This window comes from Triturus cristatus, chromosome 2_1, assembly GCF_964204655.1.
Source record: "Triturus cristatus chromosome 2_1, aTriCri1.1, whole genome shotgun sequence".
In the NCBI taxonomy this organism is placed as follows: Eukaryota; Metazoa; Chordata; class Amphibia; order Caudata; family Salamandridae; genus Triturus; species Triturus cristatus.
The window spans coordinates 523,920,220-523,941,641 of record NC_140581.1 but is presented as its reverse complement, the minus strand read 5'-3'; the positions used below and the strand labels follow the sequence as shown (position 1 = coordinate 523,941,641).

Below are 21,422 nucleotides of genomic sequence, written 5' to 3'. Positions count from 1 at the left end.
ATCCAGGAAGGGCAAAAATTTGTTAAACCATGGTGGATACATATATAGTAAGGAAAGAATAAGTTTAACTAGAAATCATTGGAGGTGTGTGCAATACTACACTACCCATTGCAGTGGCAGAGCGGTTACTGTTGATAATTTGGTTGTGAAAACCACAGAACATAACCACTCTGCCTCTGCAATGGATGTAGAAATTAGAGAAACAATAAACGAGATGAAAGCTATTGCAAGCACCTCCAATGATTCCACAGGATCAATTTTAAGAGAGGTTGCACAGCATGTCCCCAGTCATGTTGCTAGTAACATGCCTATAATACCTAATTTGAGAAGAATTATTCAGAGACAAAAGCAGGCAAGTAACATTCAATTATCTACACCACATACTTTCTCTGACATTAGAATTCCTCATGATCTTTCTATTTCTTTTTCTGATGAACCTTTCCTTCTGCATGACAACGAAAACCCTCAGAAACGTATTTTAATTTTTAGTACCCCACGTAACCTTGCTAAGTTAGAAACTAGTGAAATTTGGATGATGGATGGGACGTTTAAAAGTACACCCCATCCTTTCACTCAAATTTACACTATACATGCTAAAATTAACAATAGTGTAATTCCCTTAGTTTATAGTTTGCTACCTGATAAGACTTCTGCAACATACACTGAACTTTTATCAGTGATTAAAAGTAAAACATCTTCAAGTCCTCGAAAAATAATTATTGATTTTGAATTGAGTATGATCAATGTGATCACTAAAACGTACACGGATACCCAAATTCAGGGATGTTTTTTCCATTTTTCGCAGGCATTTTGGCGTAAATTACAGAAAACATCCCTAGTTGCAGAATATTCTCGGGATAGCAAACTACAATTTGAACTAAAAAAATTAACTGCACTTTGTTTTGTTCCTCCCGATAGTGTGGACGAGTACTACACTGCAATTATAGAATCTGTTTATTATACGAGTAACGAAGAAAAATTGGCACCCATTCTAAATTATTTTGAGGACACATGGATTGGACACCTAAGCAGATCGGGTCGCAGGAGGAAGCCACGATTCCATGTGGAGTGGTGGAACTGCTACACGAGTTGTTTAGAGGGAGAAGCAAAAACAAACAATGCCATTGAGGGATGGCATAACTCCTTCAACCATACAATTGGTAAACCACATCCTAACTTCTACTCATTTTTGGAAACTTTGAAGAAGGAGCAAAGTTTCCAAGAAATGAGAATAGCCCAAACACTCGCAGGTAGTCTAAACCCACGAGTAACAGTCAAAACAAGGGAAATGTCTGAGAGACTATTGGCAATTCTACAACAATTTTCGTTGTGTGTGGCTATAGACTACCTGAAAAATCTTTCTAACATTCTTTCTTTTTAAAATAATGTAATTACTTACTTTCCTGCTTTGCTTTAAATTTTACTAATTTTCAAATTACAATTGGCATACCAAGGTATTTTCTAAAAAATTTTTCAAACAAACAAGTCGGGTTATTTTTTTTTAAAACAAATCTTCATTTCAAGCAAAAACTACCAATGTCTACAAATTTACTGTCCCATAGTATTTGAACTATTGTTCGACATCGGAACTCCATTAATTAAATTACCGAAAAAATCCAATTTAATTACCTTCAAAACTAATCTCCAAAAATGAAACATATGTAAAATCTACAATTCAAACCATATTCCGAAATGCACTTTGCAGCTTAATCATCATTTTTATAACAATTGTTATTTTTCAAAATTTGAAAGTACGCAACTTTTTTGCAGTTCGAAATGAAGATCGACATTACTTTTGTTACTTCCTAAATAAACAAATCAACTTTCTGAACAGTAACTTTTATTTTTTTAACAGTTACATACTTTTTTAAACAAAATAAATAAATTTTAGCGACCCGACATAGGCATACATTAATGACATTAATGTGGACATGTTTAAAAACAATTAAGTAATCAATTAGTTTTCCCGCAACCTCCCCTTATTCTTTCCTCACTATATATGTATCCCTTTTAAAGGTTTATTCTACAATTACAAATGAAAATATTTCCTACCTGGCCGCAGATCAGCTTCCTGCTGCTTCCTCCTCCGATGCTCTGCAAAATGGCGTATTACGTCGACGCTCACGTCATTACGTCATCGCGTGCATCTAAATTTAAAGCGGACTACTTTATTTAACTAACCTGTAAATAAATGTTTATAAATGTTAATAAAATATTTATATTTTGTTTCAAAAATGTTACTTACATTGCAAAATTCATTAAAAATATGGTTTATTTTTTCATGATTTTTCAATAAATAAAAAATGTGAAAACAAAAATTGTTTCCTGTCATTATTTTTTAAATAGTTATTTAACTTTCAAATTTATAACTAATTAAATGTAAATTCACTAAATATGTTCCTTACCTCGACTCTATTGTCTTTTCCTTTCAAAACTTTCTCTTTCTTCACTTTCTGATCCTTCTTTTCTTGTTCCGCGGGTTGTATATTCTGATGCTGCCAAAATAAATAAAGGACAAAGACACTCATAGACTTCAATGGAAAAGCGTGGGAATTATTTTAAAAAAGTAAGTAATTATTTTTTTTTTTTGTTTTAAACTATTACTGTTTTTAAAATGCATTTTTTATTACTCTTTTAATATTTCAAATATTATTATATTTTTAATTATTTTTAATAAATTTATCTAATTTTTATAATAAATAATCCAAAAGTACTCTTCCTTTTTTTAAAAACAATGTTCTCTATTTTTTCAACTTATAAATACTTTAGTATTTACATATCTTATTTCTTAAATTTTTGATAGATACTGTAGTATTAATATTTTTAAAAAGTACTCACAAACTTTAAATAAATTAAATTTAAAATATGCTGTTTCTTAATTTGAAAAAACCAATGAACTAAATTAATTTAAGAAATACACTTTAATATTTAAAAAATACTCAACTATTAAAATTTATTTACTCACTCTTATTTTTTAGAAAAAATATATTAAATACTCTTTCAATTTAGAATAATTCTCAATTATTTATTTAACTTTAAAAATACTCACTATTCACTGTAATATGTATCAAATTAAATATAAAAACAATCATTCCATTTTCAGAAATACTCAAGTATTAATTTAACTATCCAACAAAACATTCCTAGTAAACAAAATACTCAAGTATTAAGTATCAAGAATTAATATTAAAATACTCAAGTATTAATTTAACTATCCAACAAAACATTCCTACTAGACAAAATACTCAAGTATTAATATTAAAATACTCAAGTATTAATTAAACTATCCAACAAAACATTTCTACTAGACAAAATACTAAAGTATTAATATTTTGATAAACAACTCACTTTATTTCAAATACAATTTTTTTTATAACAAATAATTATACGATATATATTTATTTTAATTAAAATACCAATATTAAAAAATGCGTTGTAATAGTATATGCGTTGTAAAAGTACTTACCATATAACATCTTGCGTTGTAAATGCATGCGTTGTAAATGCATGCGTTGTAAAGGCATTTTCAAATAATGCGTTGTAAAGGTATATGCGTTGTAAAAGTACTTACCATATAATAGCATGCGTTGTAAAAGCATGCGTTGTAAAAGTTTTTGCGTTGTAAAAAATGCGTTGTAATAGCATAGCGTTGTAAAAGTTGCGTTGTAAAGGTGGTTCCCCCATTGAGGTGGCCAGCAGGGAGCAGCAGGAGACGGCGGTAAACAGTTAACAGCCCAAGCAGACGGCGGTGATCGGGATTGGTAAATGAGAAGAACAGATAGCAGAATTGAAGTTTTGAGGTGGCCAGCAGGGATCAGTGGGAGACGGGGAGTAAACTGTAATCAGCACGAGCAGACGACCATGTTACAAGTGGAGCAACAGGGACAAAAGCATTAATGGAAGCCACAAATCCAGCCACAACATAGTGACTCCAGGGCTGTGGCTCATCATAAGCTTTATCAGGGCTATGGTGGCGGATGCCAAAGAGAAGAAGTGGATTACCCACAAGGAAGCTGAATTCTTGATGAAGCCAAAGACAAGGACCCCGGCATTTTATATCTTGCCGAAGATTCATAAGGCACAACGCCCACCCCTGGGTTGCCCAATTGTTTCGGGGATCCCGTCATTACTGAATCGCTCTCACAGTTCGCTGACTTTTTCTTGAGGGAATCAGTCATTAATCAACCCTCGTTTGTCCAGAATACAAATGACATCCTCAATATCCTGGACCCTGTAGACTAAGATCCAGACACCAATTTTTGGTGACAATCGATATTGAATCCCTGTATACCAGCGTTCTCCAAGATGCCACGCTGGTGGCAGCAGCGAGGGCACTTGGGGCGCGGGAGTGGTTTTACGATATACCACCGTCCTTTGTGTTGCAGGGTGTTGAGTTGGCACTTACACTTAACTTTTTGGTCTATAAGAACCAACTATATCTCCAGGTCTCCGGGACCTCCATGGGGGCCACCTTTGCACCCAGTCTGGCCTGTATTTACGTTGGTCAATTTGAGGAGAACTTTATTCATCATGTCTCCAACCCCTCCCAAAAGAACATCTCTCTTTGGAAGAGGTTTATTGACGATGTGTTGTGCATCTGGACTGGGCCAGCGGACAAACTGCATGACTTCCTTAGATGGCTAAATGAGGCAGACAGCTACCTCCATTTTACATGGACCATCAGTAGGCATTCGGCTGTCTATTTAGATCTGGACATTGCTGCAGTTAACAACAAATTCCACACTACTGTCCATCAAAAATCTACTGATGGGAACTCATTGTAACATTATCGTTCCTTCCACCCAAGGGCCTTGCTGGATAATCTTCCCGTGGGGCAGTTTTTCAGGTACCGAAGGAACTGTACATCGACAAACGTACATGGAATAATCTGAGGACCTGATGAAAAGTTTTGAAAACAGAGCCTATCCAACGGTGGTCAAACGGGCACCCTAAAGAGCGCTCAACACCCCTCGTTAGGCGTTGCTAGAAAGAAATGAGAGACACAATGAGGCCTGTCTACTGGTGGTCTCTACTTGTGACCCACTCTCTACCAAAATTAGACAGATTATTAGAAAGCACTGGACATTTCTGGACACTAGTCAGACAAAAATTCTCTTCCCCAAGGTTTGAGTTTAGAATAGCACCAAACTTAAGAGACCGGCTTTTCCACACCCGCCCGACCCAACATAAAAGAGAATCAGGTATTCCATTAGGGCACTTCCCATGTGGGAGTTGTACAGTGTGTGATCTCACTCAGGCGCCCAAAAATGTCCAGTTGACGGACAGCAGAATCTGGCACCAAAATAAATTCAGCAACTGTAACAACACAAATGTCATTTACAGATTTACTTGTGCGTGTAAATTGCATTACATTGGCCTCACGTCCCGCAAAGTGAAGGTGAGGATACAAGAACATTAGCACCGTTAAGGCAGGGAAATTGACTACACGACTGGTCTGGTATTAGAAAGAGCAAAAACATAATTTCAGGGATCTGAAATGGGCGGTGTTGGAGAGAGTAGTGGGAGACATGCATAGCGCTGAAGACATACTGATCAGGAAGGAGGCACGTTGGATTTTTATGGAAAAGGTGGATCAAATAGGCTTGGATGATTGCATTGAGTGGAATAAGGTGGTCAGAAAGGAACCTCTCCCGTTTGGGCACACCTGAGACACTGGCATGTGACGGGCTATGGTAAGATTAGTTTGGATATATGTCCATACCATATAGAGTATGTCTGAGAAGGACAGGATGTTGTCCCCATCAAAATTATAACAGAGGCTCTAATACATGGTGGGCAGGGTGTGGGTGTACACCAATACACGTCTGCTGGTGTCTGTGTTAGTCTACACTCAGAGCTGAGTGTCTAAACTATGACCATGGGAGAATTATGAGATACACCGCATTCGTGCATTTATGTCATTGCAGGTACTGCACTAGAGGGAGGATCAGGAAAGGCACTGTGTGCGACGTTACACCATACCACACCTTCTCTCCTGACTACTCGCTTAGGGCACACCACACAGGACACCTAGGGACCTATATGGGTATCAGGGTGTGGTGGTCAATCTAATCCTTCTTAGTTATTGCCCGGTATATCAACTCGATAGAGATATACATATTTCTCTCTTTCTTAATAAGTACAGGTGTTTCAATGCCTGTATATTACATCAGACACTCACATAACTGCCCAAGTCGATACACTTTATTTAGGCAAATGCGTCTACTTCCTTGTAAAATATATCATGTGTACAACAGTCTTTTACATGTAAAAAAAGAAGAAGGCTTTACGAAATATTGAAATCTTGAGAAAAAACGAGAAAGGAATCGAAACGTTACAATCCAGGCACCTTTTGTATGTAAAAACTACCCCTCCAAGATGGCACCCGTGTGTGAGCAGGATTCGCACCTTCCTCCTGTCTCACACTACGGGTTGAACGTGAATGTTGACTGAGGTCAGGGGGCGGGCTTTCCACTGTCATTCCGGGACGCGTTTCTCACTCATAAAGGAGCGCACGAGCACTCTCAGCGTCCTGGATGAGTCTACGGCAGAGACGACCATTTGTGCAGTAAGGGTAGGGTACCGCGTATGTGCGGAGTGGGGCAGTCCGATAATGGTCACTTAACAGCTTGGCACCGCCGGTCACAGTTCAGTACCATGGAGCGCTGTGGCAATACAATTGGCAGTTCACCATAGAGTGTAGTAGTACACAGTACAGTTACAAATGCATTGTGAGGCTGCGAGGTTTGGAACATTCCCTATCAGTACATGCCAACGGATGTGAGGTGGGCACTCACGGATTATAGGGTGAATACGGGTGACCCTCTGGACACATTGTCAGCGCACATCAATTAAAATGAGTGTTGATCTATATATATCCACAAGTTGATGATCGGCGACTGCTACTTGCAATTTTCTGCAGGGGTTGCGTGGTTAAAATTTGTGCGTGCTCCCCTAACAGTGTGTTTCTGGAACAAGCTCTGTTAGGAACCACTGGGTAATTATGCCATTACCTTGTACATTTGCATGCATTAATGTCTCAGCAATATTGCCAGTAAACCATCATTTTAATATGTGTTTAAATGTTTGGCACCATCTTTCTTTTATTGTTTGTCAATCACCACAGATTGTGCTTGAAGTATTGGTGAGGTAGAGACCGGTCCCCAAGCCCTGATGAAATTGCCGAAAATAAGTGGCAATGAAACATGTCGTCCTTTCTAACTGAAATGGTCTAACACATGCCGTTCTTTTAACCTGAGTGTGATCACTGCGATCAATAAAGTATGTATAACTGCAAGTGAGTCACAACTCATTTTAGCTTGGATAAGCAATTTTCTTCTTTCACATCACGGGGTCCAATTGGTTAAGAATGACATAAGCATTGACACTGCATTCTGTTTCCACTTTCCAGTTCTCTCTTTTTTCCTTTTCTTCACCTCTTAAAAACTAGGGCACCATCTTTTTTCTTATTTTACGGTCATGAAAGTTACCAAAGATGATCGAGTGAGCAAACTGCTGAGTACCAACCAGCAGTTCCTTTGGTGATGCTTACGTGAGGTACTTTCTGACCTCTTACACCTTTTTCTGGTTTTGCTCATGAGGTGACCATACCACACCTTCTCTCCTGACTACTCGCTTAGGGCACACCACACAGGACACCTAGGGACCTATATGGGTATCAGGGTGTGGTGGTCAATCTAATCCTTCTTAGTTATTGCCCGGTATATCAACTCGATAGAGATATACATATTTCTCTCTTTCTTAATAAGTACAGGTGTTTCAATGCCTGTATATTACATCAGACACTCACATAACTGCCCAAGTCGATACACTTTATTTAGGCAAATGCGTCTACTTCCTTGTAAAATATATCATGTGTACAACAGTCTTTTACATGTAAAAAAAGAAGAAGGCTTTACGAAATATTGAAATCTTGAGAAAAAACGAGAAAGGAATCGAAACGTTACAATCCAGGCACCTTTTGTATGTAAAAACTACCCCTCCAAGATGGCACCCGTGTGTTAGCAGGATTCGCACCTTCCTCCTGTCTCACACTACGGGTTGAACGTGAATGTTGACTGAGGTCAGGGGGCGGGCTTTCCACTGTCATTCCGGGACGCGTTTCTCACTCATAAAGGAGCGCACGAGCACTCTCAGCGTCCTGGATGAGTCTACGGCAGAGACGACCATTTGTGCAGTAAGGGTAGGGTACCGCGTATGTGCGGAGTGGGGCAGTCCGATAATGGTAACTTAACAGCTTGGCACCGCCGGTCACGGTTAAGTACCATGGAGCGCTGTGGCAATACAATTGGCAGTTCACCATAGAGTGTAGTAGTACACAGTACAGTTACAAATGCATTGTGAGGCTGCGAGGTTTGGAACATTCCCTATCAGTACATGCCAACGGATGTGAGGTGGGCACTCACGGATTATAGGGTGAATACGGGTGACCCTCTGGACACATTGTCAGCGCACATCAATTAAAATGAGTGTTGATCTATATATATCCACAAGTTGATGATCGGCGACTGCTACTTGCAATTTTCTGCAGGGGTTGCGTGGTTAAAATTTGTGCGTGCTCCCCTAACAGTGTGTTTCTGGAACAAGCTCTGTTAGGAACCACTGGGTAATTATGCCATTACCTTGTACATTTGCATGCATTAATGTCTCAGCAATATTGCCAGTAAACCATCATTTTAATATGTGTTTAAATGTTTGGCACCATCTTTCTTTTATTGTTTGTCAATCACCACAGATTGTGCTTGAAGTATTGGTGAGGTAGAGACCGGTCCCCAAGCCCTGATGAAATTGCCGAAAATAAGTGGCAATGAAACATGTCGTCCTTTCTAACTGAAATGGTCTAACACATGCCGTTCTTTTAACCTGAGTGTGATCACTGCGATCAATAAAGTATGTATAACTGCAAGTGAGTCACAACTCATTTTAGCTTGGATAAGCAATTTTCTTCTTTCACATCACGGGGTCCAATTGGTTAAGAATGACATAAGCATTGACACTGCATTCTGTTTCCACTTTCCAGTTCTCTCTTTTTTCCTTTTCTTCACCTCTTAAAAACTAGGGCACCATCTTTTTTCTTTCTTTACGGTCATGAAAGTTACCAAAGATGATAGCGTGAGCAAACTGCTGAGTACCAACCAGCAGTTCCTTTGGTGATGCTTACGTGAGGTACTTTCTGACCTCTTACACCTTTTTCTGGTTTTGCTCATGAGGGGAGATGATATTTGGTGTATTGACAAACTTTTTAATTTGAACATTGGGAACAGGGCATGACTGGCATTCTGACAAAGCTAGTTTTCTGGCAGAGATAGTTTCAGACTGCCCCTGGTACTCTAAACAAGTATAGTGTTCGCTCATAATCAGGTCATTTGTGGTATGGCTCATCATAAGCTGTCTGGAGCTTGTGGGCCTTCTTACTTAAGAGGTGGATCGTGAAGAACATTGTTCAAATCCCTAAATATTTAAAAGGCAGAAATCACAAATCAAATGTGGTTATATCACTTCTAAATGAAAAATTAAATGAAAGCGGGGGTTAAGAACCGTCAATCTTTAATTCATTTGTGTTGGTTATTGCCGTCGGCAAAATCAAAGCGACGGGTCACGTAGTTAATTACAGCATGGCAACATATTAGCTCATGAGGCATGCAACTAGTATCTGTTGGCTTCTAACTGTCTAAAAAACGGTAAAGGAGTACAGGAAAAGTACTCGGTTCTCGAAAGGGTCTACAGGTTCTTCTACAATTTACACGTTTCAAATAAATTTAAACCGTACCTGCTGTGCATGGCCTCTGGCAATGTGGAAAGTTAAGGCAACATTCAGAAAGGTCAATCGACACGTGGCAACATTGTATTACAAGTGGCTCACCAAGCGTAATGACAGTCTGGGTTACCCTTGTGAATTGAGAGGCAGTTTTAACAGATTATGAATTACGCATCTAAAAGTGCAAATAAAGACGGGATAATGATTAAACAAGTTTCTATTGTGTGGTTTTTAAAATTAAAAAAGAAATAATTAGGGCAAAACTCATGCAGGAGGGCATTGACCATCAAATGATCAGTAATGCTGAAAGGGAACTAAGAGGTGGGGGTAAATGCTAACGATAGTCTTAGAGGCCGCTGCCAGAACCTTCCAGCTTCTCGTACTTACTGAGGCTGGACGTGCACTGGCCCGAATGGATCCAGGGCCTGTGGCGCAATGCCGATTGTACGGCTTATTTGTAGCCTGACGTGCACATTTCGGTGGGATCACCATCTCTGATTAAAATTGCACTGGCGTAATCAATTAGGAGAGTGATATTAATTGCATTGGCATATTCAATAATGTGTTAAATTTATGAAAGAGAAAAATTAAAGAAACTAAAAAGCATTTCTTTGACCAAAACCGATTTTAACAAAGGTAAAGAAATATTGCTATTCCTATAAACCTGGTCATGGAAATAGAAGTTGTAATACATGTATGTAAAAGTTATTGCTTAAAAAGGAAAGATCTATCTAATCCATCTAATTGATGATAGCATGTATGTCACATATGTATGTTGATTTATGGTATAAGTAGTAATAGAGGTTAAACAATCATTCCGGCCCCGTGGTGATTGTAACATGCATATCATATTTGGGTATTGACATATACCAGATAAAGAATCATACAAAGTAAAGAATCATCCGATTAGCACTGTTTGAACGCATTTGAATCAATAGTCTGGACAAATTGTTTTAAACATGCGGTATTGTCAAGGTATTAAGATGAAGGTGAGTTGCCTCCAGTCGTCAAGCCATGTGAAATTGTTTCCAATTTGTTCATCCATAAAAGTTTCTTTCTGTAGAGATTAGCTTTGTCTCCTCCTCGTCGTCCAAGCGAGATCTGCTCAATCACTTGTGTGTTGGCGTCTGGTAATGTTCAACAAGGGGTGCTCCCACCATGCCACACTTTATTCTGCTTTTGCGTTGCAGAATCCTACATTTCACATTTTGTGTTGTCTTTTCTATATAAATTTGGTCGTATGGACACCATATAGCATTGATGACATCCTGGGTGTTTCAGTTACTGAAGATAGTAAGAGCAATTTCAACACTATTGTGAATAAAGGTGCTTGTGTTAATGCTGAATTTACAGGCAAAATATTGGCCACAATTGAAATGAGCCACAATTGCCGGGAATACCCATAGCGTATTGAGGGTGATTCTGGGTGGCTGTGGTAGGGTAGCCCTAACTAGGGCATTTTTCAAGTTCCTGTCTCCTTTATAGGAGAACTGGGGTTCCTTTTTACTCGTGGAGTGGATCTTCCACTAAACCCCAGTGTCATTTTATGATCTTTATTACTTCATTGCTCGGTGGTGACACAGACAATTCTTTCCATAGTGTTATCTTTGGCTCGTGGATCCGGAAGGTCCTCCCTATGATCATACCAAGGTCTTTTTTTAAATCGGAGTACAACAGAGGTCCTGAGGAACAGAGGAGCGAAATTGTCCAGATTTGCAATTCCTCTGAATCTACAGAACCCCCAGCGAACCTAGTAGAACCTATGCAGATTGGAGATCTTTTAAGTGTATATAAAGTGGTTTATTTGGATGACATCTTGATTTGCTCAGAAACCTTGGATTAACATCAGGTTCATGTCTGAGAAGTGCTAGCCAGAATAAGGAAACACTCATTGCATGCCAACATCAAGAAGTGTCTCTTTGAACTGTTAGGAATATCCTTGTTAGTTTTGAAATCTCTGAGCAAGGCATTTGTATGTATTCATCCAACGTCAAGGCTGTCTTGAGTGGCCCACTCCTCACACAGTAAAAGAAGTACAACAACTCATTGTGTAAACAAACTTTTACAGGCAATTCGCACAAAAATATTCTTCCACGCTCCAGCCATTTAATTCATAGAATCACCCTTCTGCTGGTAATAGGAGCAAGAGGAAGATTAAAAACCTTATTCAGTTCTAAACTGATACTGAGAATCATGATGTTCTATTACCTTTCGTTGTAGAAACAGATGCATCCTCTATCAGAGTGGCACTATTTCAACATGAGTCCAAGATCCAAGCCCTACATTTAGTGGCTTCCTTTTCACATAGTCTTTCAGAAACAGAAAATAATTAAGGGTGGGCGTAGTTCGCGAAGTAGCACTTCGCGAAGCTACGCAAAGTAAAGTTCGCCCTACGCGAGCTACGCGTAGCACTTCGCGAACTGCGTAGTAACATGTTCACACTGTGCAAGATGTTGTTTTCAATGATTGCACAGCGCGGACAAGCAACCGGCACTGTGCAATCATTGAAAATGGCATCTTGCACAGTGCGAGCTGTAGTTTTCTGCTGCTCGAGTAGATTTTTACTCGAGCTGCAGCTTTCTCAACGCAAACTGGTAGTTTCTCATCGCGAGCGGGCGCGAGCATACGCGACCCCTCACAATGAGAAACCTGACCTCCTCGCGTTGGGAATCTCGCCGGGAGGTTTATTTTCCATGCTCGCGATCGCCAACTTGATGTTGCTGATCGCGAACAAGGAAAAAGTCTCGCTGGGATGTCATTTTGCTTGCTCGCGGTCGCCAACTTGACGTTGACGACCGCGAGCATGCAAAAAATGACCGCAGCACTATGCAACACTACGCTACGCGTGTTCGCACTGTGCTACGTGCAGTTCTCATAGTGCGAAGTAGCGCGAACTTCGCAAACTACGCAAACGTAGCGTAGTGCTTCGCCCAGGCTTAAAAATAATCACACGGCTTATGTTAGGTCTTATTCACATAGGAGCTCAGGGCAGGTGTGGGCCTTCACCAGGTATTCTTGCCAGGAACCTACCAGAGTGGACAACCTGATTTCTTTAAATCATTCTAATATCTATCCTATTTAAATAATATATAACCTTAATTCTGCTTGTATTATACCAATGGGAAAAGAAGTGATGAAAGCACGAGAACTCTTTTAGAGTAAAACCAGGGAATAATGAGTAATGGCTAAGGTTATTGGGATTCACTTGTAGGCCATCATTAACTCCGCTCCCCACCCCTGCCAGAGTACCTGGCACTTCTGGTGTTGGTAGCTCCAAAGGAGGGGTGGCAGGCAATGCAGAGAAAGCGAGGACACGCGTAACAAAGCCTTAAGTGTTGCAGAAAGGTGCTGAAGAATAAATGAACAATTGTATCAAAGGATGCCAACAAGGTACATTTTCTGGGAACCCTCCAAAACCTTTGGCATACTATTTGACTTTCTATCTGGAAAATAATGTATTTATTAATTGTATGTAATGCTCCTGCATTCAGACAGAACAACATGCACCTGCGCGCAGAGAGAACCAGACATTCTTAATTCAGATATACAGAAGAATTGGCTTTTTTCAGGTGTCATCCAAATGACAGAAGAGAAGGGGAAGGGCTGGGTCTTAGATACTCTGGGGGAACAACTCCTGAAAAAGATTGTTATTGCACTTATGTTGTTTCAAATGTTGGCACCCCTTAATTCTCATTCCTCTTTGACTAACTGAGTTGCAGAGAAAATTAGCGAAGTATAAAAGCTAATTCAAGTGTAAAGCTTTGTACGCTAGGCACTAGAGTTTACATTTGACGACTAGCCCCGTTTGGCAGTCAATGTACACAAGAAAGATTGGATAATGAGGGTGGAATACATCATTCAATATTCTTTTTTTATGTTTGAAAGCTTTATTAGAGAAAAATAAGTATTACAATAAGGTGACATCAGCAAATATGAGAAAAAAAAAAAAGGTATAAGATGGGACAAAGAAAATAGAAGCAGCCAATATCACAATGAAAAACAAAGCATTTTAAGTTATGGGGAGGGAAGGAGGGGGGGGAAGGGAGGAGAGAAGAAAACAAAAACATGGTATTTATCGTAGAAGATGGGTAAGCAATAATAGGAAATACAGTAAATGGCAATCAAAAAGTACAGTAAAAAACCATCATATGAGTAATTGCATGAATGAAAAAGAAGTATGAAGAAGGTCAATATAAAGCTAAATAATTACCATATTGAGACTGAAAAATATCATGAAAAACTGCAGGCAAGAGTACATGTGTTCAGGGGGGCTTGAAATTATCTGAAGATAGTGGAGAGTAACTCTTTTTCGCGGATTGATCGAGGTATAGAGTAAGAGGTAGCCAGTAAAATTCAACATTTCGGGAGGGTTTACAGGAGGAAGCAAAGGCAACATCAAGTCTGTGTGAGTGACATACAAGATTCCACCAACAATTAAGAGACAATTTGTTCAGAGATTTCCAATTAGAGACAATATGCTGTAATGCCAGAGCCAGCATAAGGTCAAAAAGACCGCGAGAATGTGAGGGGAGGTCTAAATCCTCTGAAAGGCTACCAAGAAATGCTAAAGAAGGAGAAAATTGAATAGAGAGGTTGAAAATGCGAGAAAGGCGAGAGAATAGCTGAGACCAGAAAATACGAGTTGAAGGACAGAAGAAGAAGAGGTGGAAAAGATCCGCAGAAGGGGCATTACAGGTCCAACAATTAGATACAGCATCAGGTTGAAAGCGAGAGATAGAAAGAGGAGAAAGGTATAGTCTGTGGTAAAAGAAAAATAGGGATTGAGTGAGAGAGGCAGTACGGGAAATCTTCAAGGATCGAGCCCATATTTTGTCCCAGAGAGAAGTCGGCCATGAAGAATGTAAGTCTGTCTCCCAGGACAATTCTAATTTTGATTTGAGACGATCTGGATTGGGGGCTGAAAAGTACCGGTAAATGATGGAAGCTTTAGGATTTGTAGAAAGGACAGTGAGTAGAGAGGAAGATGAGGTAGGTAGATCTTCAGAGGAGAGAGAGTAATAACGATCTAGAATGGTTTCCATAAGGATAGGGAATTTCTTTGCAAAAGAAGGAGGGCAGTGGAATTGAGACCGAAATGCAGGAAATGAGCAAGGGGATGACCCATCAAAAAGATGACGTATCCAAATGATACCTTTCGCTCTCCATGAGGGCCATGCAATAGGTCGGTTGTTAATTAATAGAAGTGAATTGTACCATATAGGCAATAGTAGGAAGGATTCCTGCGTTACTGAGGAAGGTGAAACTAAAGGGCGCAGAAGAGAAGAAGTATGCTTGAATAAAAGGGGATTAAGGCATGGGGCTTTAGAGGTAAAACGAATTACTTCTTGGAAAGAGTACGGAAGCAGTAGTTCCTGTTCAACAGAAAGCCAGAGGGGAGAAAAAGGGGAGGGTTCCTGAGATAACCAGCGGGAAGCCTGTCGAAGGGAAAAGGACTTATGATAGAGGCGAAAGTCTGGAAAATTGGTACCACCATTAAGTTTAGATTTACGTAAGTTGAAAAGCGATATGCGGGCTTTTTTCTGCTTCCAAAGAAATTTGGACAACGCAGAATCAATGCGACGGAAATAGGAGTTTGGAATACGAAGTGGGAGCATGGATAATAAGTAAATCAAAATAGGGGCAATCATCATTCTGATGGAGTCAAGACGGCCCCACCAGGAAAGAAATAGTGGACTCCAAGAGGTGAGTAATGAGTCTATCCTAGATATGACTGCATTCATGTTGAGTTGAATGGAGGAGGATATAGAGCTAGAAAAAAGAACACCAAGATATTTAATTTTTGTAGAATTCCAAGCAAAGCCAGTAGCCGTGAAAAAGTGGGGAAGACAAAGTTTGGTTAAAGGAAGAATCTCTGTTTTGTCCGAGTTTATTTTGTAACCGGAGACCAAGGAGAATTTCTGAAATTCGTCTAGTAATGCGGGGACTGAGGTAGGCGGGTCAGAAATAAATAAAAGAATATCGTCAGCATATGCAGACAATTTAAGATGACGTTTACCGTACGGGAAGCCAGAGATGGATGGATTATTGCGTATGGAGGTAAGGAAAGGTTCAAGCGCTAAAATAAATAAAAGAGGTGATAAGGGACAGCCCTGACGAACACCACGTTGGAGTGTGAATGGGGAAGTGAGTTGACCATTAACGAGAACAGATGCTTTGGGCATAGAATATATCAAAGAAATATAAGATATGAATTTGGGGTTAAAGCCGTGCCATTTTAAGGAGGCCAGAAGAAAAGACCAGTCGACCCGGTCAAAGGCTTTCTCAGCATCTACTGAAATGGCTGCAAGGGGAATCGATAGTGAAGGGGCTTTACTTAAAACATTAAGGAAGAGTCTAGAATTATCCGAGGTCAAGCGGCCTTTAACAAAGCCGCATTGTTCCTTCCCTATAAGATGTGGTAGGAGCGGGTCAAGGCGAAGAGCTAATAGTTTCGCAAACATTTTATAGTCAACATTAACTAGAGATATAGGTCGATAATTTTTACAGAACTTAGGGTCTCTACCATCTTTAGGGATAAGGCATATGGTAGCGTCCTGAAAAGAGCCTTGGGCTGATCCAGTAGAACAAAAAGACTGAAATAGAGATAGAAGGTGGGGTAAAAGAAGGTCTGAGAAATGTAGGTAAAATTCAACTGGGAAGCCGTCAGGTCCTGGGGTTTTCCCCTTAGTGAGGGAGGATAGAGCAGAGGACAGTTCCGAAATCGTAAGATCAGAATCAACGGCCGAAATATTAAGGTGGGAAGTATCTGGTTGAGGTATGTTGTCAAAGTAGGATTGAATAAGCTCTGGGGTGGGAGGGTTTTCCGGAGTATATAAAGTCTCATAAAAAGAGTGGAATTGTTCCAAAATTTCTGCATTGGTATGAAGAAGTACATTAGAGGGGGAATAAATAGAATCAATATTAGTACGTTCTTTACGGGATTTTAAATAGTTAGCTAACAGTTTACCTGATTTATTTCGACCTCCATAAAATCGCGCGCTGCTCCGGAGAAGAAAAGAGGAGGCAGAGTCTGTGGTAAGTTTGTTAAAGGCAATCTTAGCCTTAAGCAATTCAGGAGACATAATCTTATCAGAGGAAGTATAGAATTGATGTTCCAGAGATTTAATATGAGCAAGGGTGACTTTACGTTTTTGAAGGAATTTTTTCTTCTTTTTAGAGACAAAATCAATAATAAAACCTCGGGCTGTGGCCTTGAAGGAATCCCAAAGAATATGAGGTAGGGTATCAGGCGTAGAGTTAAGATGAAAAAATTCAGAAGCAAAAGCACGAAAAGAGGAGGAAAAAAGAGGATCAGTAAGAAGAGAAGGGTTGAAGCGCCAGCGAGAAGATTTAGGAGTAGGAGGAAGAAGGTCAAAAACAGTAATAATAGGAGCATGGTCAGAGATAACAATCGGTTCAATAGAAGAAGAAATAAGGTGTTGAGAAAGAGATGAAGAGAGAAAGATATAGTCTAAGCGGGAGAAGGAAGCATGAGGAGGAGAGAAGAAGGAGAAATCCATAACGTCTGGGTGAGTGAGTCTCCATGAGTCTACAAGATGAGTTTGGGTAATAGTGTCAAGGAATTGTTTATGTGGTTTATGAGGGGAGAAACGAACAGAGGATCTTCGGTCTAAAAAAGGGTCAATGATCTGGTTACAATCTCCACCCAATAAAAAAGCATCATCTTTATGTTGAATACATTTTGCTGTAATGGAGGGCCAAAAAGAGGAGTCAAAACATGTGGGACCGTAAACATTGAATATCGTAAGTGGGATATTGTTAATTAGTAGTTTAGCTAAGACCCAGCGTCCCTCGTCATCCTTTGCTTCTAGAACTACTTTACACTGGAGTTGCTTATGAATCAAAATGGCTACTCCATTCTTTTTTTGAGAAGCAGGAGAAAATAAAACAGTTCCAACCCATAGTCGCTTTAGTTTTAAAGATTCGATGTCAGATAGGTGAGTTTCTTGGATAAGGACGATATCTGGATTGTAAGAGGAAAGGTGGGAGAGTACTCTTTGCCTTTTGATAGGGTGATTAAATCCTTTCACATTCCATGAAACAACTTTGAAGGTGAAAGCTTACTAAACTGATCTAAATCAAGAATTGCAAAAGCATACTGTACATGTAATAATAATTCAAACTGTATAGAAGTATTAACCATAAAACTCTTCAAAAAGGAAGAAGGAAGAACAGGTAGAAAAGGAAGAAGAAAAAGGAAAAGGGAGGAGGAGAGGGATGGGAAAAGGGAAGGGAGATCAGTGGGGAAGGAAGAAGGAAGAAAAGAGAGAATGCATAGAAGACAGTTCAAATCCAGAAGGATGACTGTATTAAACATACCTGAAAGAGAAAAAATACACATAGGGAAGGTGGGGAGGTGGTGATGCTTTACAAGACGTACGGACCAGGATCAGGAGGAGAACCACATCGAGACCGCACAAAAGGAACATGGAATGGGACAAGGTGTTGAGAGGAGTAACCGATACATATCCGTCTGGGGAGGAAAAAAGGGAAAAAATGTTAACATACATAACATGTAGACGTAAAAACAAAAGTCCAGAAAGTAGAAAAAGAAAATAGAGGGATATATAGGAGATGCCAGAAACAGATAAAGGAGAGAAGAGATACGAAAAGAGAGTGTAAGAACTGAGATGAGAAGTAAGGAGAATACATGAAGTCAAAGACAAGCCATTAGGAAGACAAACAAGTTAAACAATAAAAATCCAATTTCAGCCACTGGTCGAGGCAGAAGAGGAGGCGTCCATCCCTTCTTCACTGTGTAGAAGAAGAAAGTTCCTTAATTCTCCAGGTTCCTGAAATGACCAAGTCTTTTCTCGATAGGTGACTCTGAGAGTACAAGGATGAAACAAGCCATATCTTGCTCCCAAGGCGCGCAGAGAGGGACGCATAGCCAGAAATTCTTTACGTCTGGAGGCAGTGACGTTAGAGACATCCTGAGATAGATATACTCGTTGACCTTGCCAAGACACTTGTTTTTTACTCCTCGCAGCTGAGAGAATCAATAAAAGATCTGTGTATTTCAGAAATAAAATGATGACTCCACGAGGTTTTGAGGAGGAGCCCGTTCTGGCACCTAGTCTATGGGCTCTTTGTATACTAATGGAGGTGGAAGGTGGTAGGTCCAGAAGTTTCGACAAGAAAGTGGTGAAGAAAGTTACTGGATTATCCCCCTCAAGATTTTCCGGCAGATTGTAAATACGGAGGTTATTCCTCCTATTTCGATTTTCCAAATCCTCTGTATGCTTTTGGAGTGAGAGGACCGTTTTTTCTAAAGAGTCTATACGTTGTGTGTTGGACTGAACTTCAGGAAGGTGCTGTTCAACAGTAGAAAGACGGGCATCCATATTTTCCCATTTATCCTTTAAAAGCTGCATATCTGTACTCGTTTTTTCAATAAATGGGCGCAGCGCACGCAATTCCTCTAGAATTTGGTCAGTAGAAGAATGTGAAGGATTGTCTTCTGGCGTAGGAGAATTTTGCTGGAGGCGCTTGCCCGCCGGAGCGGGTGGGGAAGACTTACTGGTGTTAGTATGAGCCAATGATGATTTTGGAGTCGTCATTTTCGCAGATGCAGTGGCTCTATTTGTACCAGATGAAGATGCTCCTGAAGTACTCCCCGATGGTGTGAAGACAAATTTAGGTTTGCGTAAGTTGACCATAGAAAGAAATGAACGTGCGACAATATAGTCTCAATTTCCTATGAGACGACTAAAGGTGCATGTGAAATGTTCCAGAAATATCTCCAAAGAGAGGGTGAAGCACCCAGACGTAACTCAGTGGAAAAGGCGACAGGGAATTAGAGTGTGCTAAATAACGAGTACAAGAAGGGGAGGATGACTAAAATGGAAGCACAGGAAGGAGCATCCTGAAGTAGCTGAGGCGCAGGAGAAACGGGCAGAAAGTCTCAGAGAACGTTGTTGTCATAGCGCCATGAGGAAGAAATTTAGGATAAAAAGTATTTCAGAGCAGTGAGCATGTTAGGGCGGGAAACATCCAGTTGTCAGGGGTGAAGCGCCGTATTTGGACGTTTCCTCTAATGTGGAGGAGGAGAGAAAAAATGCAGTAAAGGCGTCTTGCACAAAATATATAAATCTCACCCCTGAAGTGAAGTCGGTGTCTGAAAGTTCGTTGGTGCCCAGTGGCACGTCGTGTAGTGACAGCTCCTGTCAGCAGAGGCTCCGATGTTCGGAAGAGCTTCAAAATGGCGGCTCCGTGAGGGGCAGGGAATTCATCGCGGAGAGGGGCGAAAACGGCTCCACAAGCGGTGAAAAGCTGCTCCGCTGATTCCGTTAATGTTCCGCCAGCCAAATCCGGCGACGGTGCTCAATAGCGGTCCCGTTTACATCGGGACAAATACGCCGTGAGGTGAATGATGCGGCGGAGCTCCGTACCTAGCCGGCCATCTTGCGCGGCATCCAAGCCACGCCCCCATCATTCAATATTCTAACCTTAAGATTACCATCTGCTGGCCACTTCACAATACAAACGCTCCATTTTATAGTAAAAGACTTCTTAGAATTCTTAATTTCTCTTCAAATGAACGGAAACTTTCTAAGTGAAATCCCCTGCTTTGTGCTGTAGCTTTCTAATTACTATGCAAGTAATTCTTCTTTTAAGGCAACCTACAGAAAAACCAAAGGGAGCATCTCCAACAACTGGAGGCCCTGCACCTCAAGCCAGTGCACTTACTTGATGGATAACCTGTGTCTCTAACCGTTGACTATAAATGACACTCTTGTACAGATCAAGGTATGTCTGACCCAAGGACACATGGATTCCAATGTTTCTATAATGTGTATAACTCACTTTCCATTACATTATTTATGAATGATAGTGGAAAAGGCAAAACACTAAACAGCAGCGGCTAGAGCTAGTTGTGTTATGTGAGCTTAGCCTGGAGCTAGTTGTGTTATTTTATTTATTTATTTATTTATAGTGTTTTGAATAGCGAAAACTCAACCCGAAGGTATTAGAGCGCTTTCCATACTTGGCAAAGAAACAGTTACCCCAGTTAACAGTGTCAGCAAACACGTGGAGCTGCTGGGGCGCTTAGAGGTGAAATACAACAAAGCCTCGTTATCATGCAAATGGTCTCTTAAAGACCTGTGAAGTACGGGTGGGGCTGTGTGTGTGCCCTGGAAGGGAAGCTGCCTCAGCTGCCAGGGGCATAACGCAGCCCCCGCGGTGCGAGGGGGCCCCCACGCTCCAGGGGCCCCCTCACTCTAAGCGAGGGAGACGGCTGCGCCTGGAAACAATCCTCTTCAGCCTCCCCAAGTCCCCATAAATTAAACTGTGCGCGCTCACCACTGTGATGGCATCTAAGCCTCAGAGTCATCCCTCTCATTCTGTCTCGCTCCTCAGTTAGTGAAAGCCGAGACTTCAAGAAACGGGTATTACCCTCTCTTTCCTCCTTTCGTTTATTTGCTCCCCTGTGAAATGGATCCAAAAAAGAATAACATTTTTGCTGGAAACGTTGTCTTTCTCTGACACAAGTGCAGCCTCCAGGTGGAGAGAAATAAAACGTTCCAAATGTGAAAAATAAATAACTAATTAAAGCAAGACAGAGTGGTTGCAAGATGTCCAGATTGATTTATTTACACCTAAACACATTAGTGCCACTTTA

General features: G+C 40.4%; 1 long non-coding RNA gene across 1 annotated transcript in view; it reads right to left on the bottom strand.

Annotated features, from left to right (window-relative positions):
• The window catches only part of LOC146865595 (uncharacterized), a 117,178-nt gene that overhangs the window by 92,856 nt on the left and 2,900 nt on the right, over positions 1–21,422 (bottom strand). Inside the window, exon 2 of the long non-coding RNA XR_014970328.1 lies at positions 18,119–18,272. This is a non-coding gene — a long non-coding RNA (uncharacterized LOC146865595). The remainder of the gene's footprint in view (positions 1–18,118; positions 18,273–21,422) is intronic.